Source organism: Triticum urartu, chromosome 6 (genome assembly GCF_003073215.2).
Source record: "Triticum urartu cultivar G1812 chromosome 6, Tu2.1, whole genome shotgun sequence".
In the NCBI taxonomy this organism is placed as follows: Eukaryota; Viridiplantae; Streptophyta; class Magnoliopsida; order Poales; family Poaceae; genus Triticum; species Triticum urartu.
The window spans coordinates 416,927,843-416,934,199 of NC_053027.1; positions in this window are offsets into that span (position 1 = coordinate 416,927,843).

Consider the following 6,357-nt stretch of genomic DNA (forward strand, 5'->3'; position numbering starts at 1 on the left):
GTTTATGCTTCACAATTCTCTTCGTGAAGCCTATCCCCCTAACTGCACTGTAGGGTATGACACCAGCTGCTTCAGAATGAATTATTGATAGTGGGTGTACTAATCACATGACTGGAAAGCGAAGCCTTCTCATGGACTCAACCTTACGTCCATCTGACAAAAGTCACATCACATTTGCTGACACTGGTAAAAGCAAGGTATTAGGTCTAGGTAGAGTTGCAATCTCAAAGGATCAACACATGGATAAAGTCATGCTTGTTGAATCCCTTGGTTTCAACTTAATGTCTGTCTCAATGCTTTGCGATTTAAACATGATTGTGATGTTTGGAAAATATCGTTGCCTTGTTCTAATGGAATCTGACAAGTCTCTAGTGTTTGAAGGGTATCGGAAAGATGATTTGTACGTGGTAGATTTCTCAGCAGGACCACAACTTGTCGTATGTCTTCTAGCAAAAGCTTCTGAATGCTGGCTCTGGCATCGGTGGCTAGGGCATGCTGGCATGAGGAACCTCCACACCCTTGCAAGGAAGAAGCGTGTCATAGGCATCGAGGGCGTCAAGTTCAAGAAGGATCACTTATGCGGTGCCTGTGAAGCAGGAAAGATGACGAGGGCCAAGCATCCCTCGAAGACAATCATGACAACGACTCAACCCTTCGAACTGCTCCACATGGACCTTTTTGGTCCCACTCATTACTCAACTCTTACTACTACTGCTTGTCTCTATGGCTTTGTCATTGTTGATGATTATTCAAGATATACTTGGGTGCATATAATCCTCTACAAGACTGAAGTGCAGGATGTCTTCAGATGCTTCGCCAATCGAGCCATGAACAACTACGGCGTCAAGATCAAGCACATCAAAAGTGACAATGGCACTGAATTCAAGAACACTGGTCTAGACACTTATCTTGATACTTTGGGCATTACACATGAATTCTCAGCTCCGTACACACCGCAGCAGAATGGCGTCGTGGAACGCAACAACAGAACACTTATTGAGATGGCCCGGACGATGCTTGATGAATACAAGACTCCAAGAAAGTTTTGGCCTGAAGCCATTGATACTGCATGCCATATCATCAACCGTGTTTATCTTCACAAGCTTCTCAACAAGACATCCTATGAGCTCCTTACTGGCAAGAAGCCAAATGTCAGTTACTTCAGAGTATTTGGTGCCAGGTGCTGGATCAAGGATCCACATCACACTTCAAAATTTGCACCAAAAGCACATGAAGGTTTTATGCTTGGATATGGAAAGGATTCGCACTCCTACAGAGTCTTCAACCTTTTTCACTATAAAGTGGTTGAAACAGTGGATGTGCGGTTTAATGAGACTAACGGCTCACAAAGAGAGCACCTGCCAAACGTGCTAGATGAAGTTCCATCCAGTGAATCAATCAAACTTATGGGAACTGGAGAAATCATACCATCTGAATCTCAGCCTGAAGAGGAACTTATCATCTCCGCACCTGATCAAACTGAAGACAATGCTCAGCCTGAAGACAATCCTTCTAACAATGACAATGATCAGCAAGAGCAAAATTTTCGTCCTGTACATCCTCGTGTTGCAAATGAAGTACAGATTGAGAGAATAATTGATAGCATCAATGCACCAGGTCCACTCACTCGTTCGAGGGCAACACATCTAGCAAATTTCTGTGGGCACTTCGCATTCGTCTCAATATCTGAACCCAAGAAAGTTGAAGAAGCCTTCATGGAACCTGAATGGATTCAAGCTATGCAAGAAGAGCTTCAACAGTTTGAGCTGAATAATGTATGGGAATTGGTTAAGCGCCCTAATCCTCGCAAGCACAATATAATAGGCACCAAATGGATATATCGCAACAAGCAAGATGAGCATGGTCAAGTTGTTAGAAACAAAGCTCGTCTCGTTGCTCAAGGGTACACTCAAGTTGAAGGGATTGACTTCGATGAAACATTTGCTCCTATGGCTAGACTTAAAGCCATACACATACTGCTGGCCTATGCAAATCATCATAACATTCTTCTGTATCAAATGGATGTGAAGAGCGCTTTTCTCAATGGCAAGATTGAAGAAGAAGTGTATGTTGCACAACCGCCTGACTTTGAAGATCCAAAACATCCTGACATGGTGTACAAGCTCAACAAGGCACTGTATGGCCTCAAACAAGCCCCTCGGGCTTGGTATGACACACTCAAAGACTTCCTGAAGAGCGAAGGCTTCAACCTGGTTCCCTCGACCCCACTCTCTTCACGAAGACATATGATGGTGAACTGTTTGTGTGCCAAATATATGTGGATGCCATTATCTTCGGCTGCACCAATCAGAAATACAGTGAAGAGTTTGGATATATGATGCAAGAGCAATATCAGATGTCCATGATGGGTGAGCTGAAGTTCTTCCTTGGTCTTCAAATACGTCAGCAACGCAACGGCGTCTTCATATCTCAAGAGAAGTACCTCAAAGATTGCCTGAGGAAATTTGGGATGCAAGACTGCAAAGCCTTCACGACGCCAATGCCAGCCAAACATTATCTGGGTCCCAACGACAATGGTAAAGAGTTCGATCAAAAGGTATACCACTCCATGATTGGTTCTTTACTTTATCTATGTGCATCTAGGCCAGATATTATGCTTAGTGTTTGCATGTGTGCTCGATTCCAAGCGGCACCAAAGGAATCGCATCACTTGGCTGTGAAGCGAATTCTTCGATATTTGGCTTACACCCCAACATTAGGATTATGGTATCCAAAGGGCTCAGAGTTTGATCTGGTTGGATTCTCGGATGCTGATTATGCTTGTGACAAGGTGGATCGCAAGTCTACATCATGCACATGTCATTTTCTGGGGCGATCACTTGTATGTTGGTCTTCAAAGAAGCAGAACTGTGTATCTCTCTCCACTGCTGAATCTGAATACATTGCTGCTGGATCTTGCTGCGCTCAACTTCTATGGATGAAGCAAACACTCAAAGACTATGGCATTCATCTGAAGCAAGTGCCACTCTACTGCGACAACGAAAGCGCCATCAAGATTGCCAACAACCCAGTTCAGCACTCGAAGACAAAGCACGTTGAAATTCGTCATCACTTTCTCAGAGATCATGTTGTGAAGGAAGATATTGATATCATACATGTAAACACTGAAGAGCAATTGGCAGATATCTTCACCAAGCCCTCGGATGAGAAGAGGTTTTGCAAGTTATGGTGTGAGCTAAATATCTTGGAATCCTCAAATGTCCTGTGAATAGGCACACATCCTAACATTTATGCATATTGATGACTTAGATGTGCAACACACGAAGTAAAGTATATCTTCAATCAATGAAGACTTACATTTTAAGTGTGAATACATTAATGTGGAATTTGACTTTGGAGCGCCACGATAATTGTGCGCCGTGTCTGGGTCTAATACTTCCTATACGGTGGGTAACGCCACCACCAAATTTTTCTGTTTAAAGTGTTTCACTCATGGCGTTACGTTTGGTATGTCTTCACATTTGGTTTGGCTTCAATATCAACTTGTTTTCATGATTATCTTCACTATGTTGATTTGATTGTCTTTCTCATATATATATACTAGTGTTCTGTTCTCTACAGCATTCACTTATAGCTATGTCTTTTTGTTGAATCTTTTGAACTAAGTGAATGTGATCGGACCCTAACCTCTCTATGCTTTGTATCTCAAACTCTATCTCTCCAAATCATATGCATTCTATTGAAAATGTTGAATATCTTCTCTGCGTCCTTGTCAGCAGAAGATACAGAGACAAACATTAAGTCTGTTTTCAATGCTAAATCCTTTCACCTGAAATTCGGAGAAGTGGGAACGACCACCCGACAATTCAGGCGTGCGTGGGAACGTGGAACAACCTCCGATATGTTGCATGATAGCCACATGCCCTTCAGATGTGAATCGCCAGAAGCACCTGTGTAATAACACTGTGTCGTCCCTGTCCCTATAAATACACGCCTCACCACAGTCATTATCCTTTCTTCCACTCTCGCACAAACCCTAGCGCCACCGCTAGCCCTCGACGACACCGGCGAAGAAGCGCTTAGCTGCCGCGACCTCACCGACGCCGTCTTCACGCCGGCCGCAGACATCGTCTTCTCCGCCGTCGCCGTAGGTGTCCTCCGTCGTCAAGTTAGGGCACGGACGATCGAACTGCTCGGCCTCCTCTCCCACTCCGTCTAGCAGTTCTTTGTGTGGTAAATAAAACTTCCTTTTTACGGCCTCTTTGATCCTATAGATTCATTACTTTCTACCACACGCAGTTTCTGTTCACACAAGTTGGATCTATTTCATACTGCATATGATAATATGCCTAGTATGTTCACTTATGCTTCACAAAGTAGTTAGATTCCTCACTTGTACTTATTCATGGATTCGTACAAATCTGGAACCAACTCTTTATCTATGAGTGAATGTCTTTGCACGATGAGGTCAATGTCTTCTAAACTGATTTATCTTCAAAATCTTCTAAGAATGCATATGACCTATTTCTCTTCCCTCGCACCTTAATGCTGTCACAGGTACATGTCCGTGGGAGAATCCCTTGGTTCTCATAGTCTGCATTCATTTGCAGAATTCTTACAACATCATATAAATTCTCCCGAAGCCAGTTCCTGTTTGACCCGCAGGCGGAAGCCTTTGAAACCTTTGAACGTGTTTGAAGCCTTTCAGTTTAAAATTCATGGCTATAGAGAAATCAGCAAGGAAGGGTGGCAGACAGCGTCGAGGGGGAACATCAAGAGATCTGCCTGATGACCTCTCAGAGATGTACAGGACAGATCCAGAAGAGGATTACAATCAGCGCAAGACATGAATCCAATGGATTCGAAGATATTGGGCAGAACAGTGGTTCAAGTACAGGTTCGTGACCCAGGAGTATGCTGAGAAGAATGCCATCAAACGACCATGGGGAGACATTCTATACAGAAATCTTCAACCCAAGTCCAGAGCTGAAGCCATTGAATAAGGCTTCTATCCTTGCATGGTCCGTGGACCGCAGCCTGCGGATGCAGACCCATCTTCATTACTGTGGTGCCGCGATGATAATCTGTTCAAGCGCAACCTTCAGTTTGCCAGGAACTCGGCCAAAGAGAACAAGAAGTCACGAGGCTTAGACTTCAATCTAGGCCCCTCTGCTCCTCGTGCTGATGGCACACGCGAAGCTGAACCCAATCTTGTTGGGCCCTTCTACAACCTAGAAGGTCTCATCACTCATATCATAGTTTAAGGGACAACCGTGGATGAGCATGCAGATGACGCTGAATCTGATGAAGCGCCTGCACCGCCGAAGCCAAAGAAACTGAAGAAGCCTAAAGCTTCAAAGACTGCTCCTGCACCAAAGGTCTTACAGGTGAAGCCTCTGGCCACTGCACCTCCTGAACACAGTGTGCAGTCTGAAGATTTGTCACGCATCTCCAAGCCCTCGAGAGTAAAGATGCCCTTGCAGCCCACCAGCCAAGAACTGACTGCTGCTGCTATTCTGCGCAATGACGCCATTGATCTGTCCAGCGATGAAGATCTTGTAGATGACGCTCTTGAGCAACTGATTAAGAGCAAGGAAAAAGCAGAGATCTTCAATGATTTGCCTCTCTTTGATGTGGCAATCATCCATAACTTCATTGATGAGTGGTTTGACACGCCCAACCTCAGCTTTGAAGATCTGAAACTTTCAATTGGCCTCAGTGTCGCCTTCACTGACGCCATTGCTTCTGAGCTAGCTCTAGCTCAGCGCATCGTTGAACTGAAGCAAAAGATCGACTATGAGAAAGCTCAGTTCAAGAAGCACATGGCCAAGCTCAGCGTGCAAGATGTGAAAAAAATTCAAGATTATGCTGCACGAGCTCAAGGAAGGCTTTCTCAAGAAGCGTGAAGAAGCTAAAGGTTCTCGTGAGCGCATGAAGAGTCTGGCTGACAAGTGTGTGCAAGCCTACAATGAGGCTGAGAAGCGCAAGTCTCTTGGTCGTCCTGGCATGGCTGCAAAGAAGAAGAAGCCATCGAGTGACACATCTGCACCTTCAAGGCAGGAAGAACCCCGCATTGTCTTCCCAAGCAGCATGTCCGGCTCGAAGCCAAAGGTCACTTCCACCACTTCAGACCTGAAGAAGACAAGGGCTGCCGAGGCTGAAGCCAGAAAGAGGAAAAATCCTGACGCTTCTGATGTCGCTCCCTCCAAGAAGAAGCGCAAAACCAAAAGAGATCGGGTTGCTCCCACAGAGCCCCTTGTTGTAGAACCCATCTCTGTTGCTTGCCCTGATTTCTCGCATCAAGAACGACGGATAGTAGTTCATGAGCCTGCTTCCACAGAGGCTCCTGAAGCTGAAGACATTCCAGCAGTTGACCCCACCGCTGCTGAAGACATT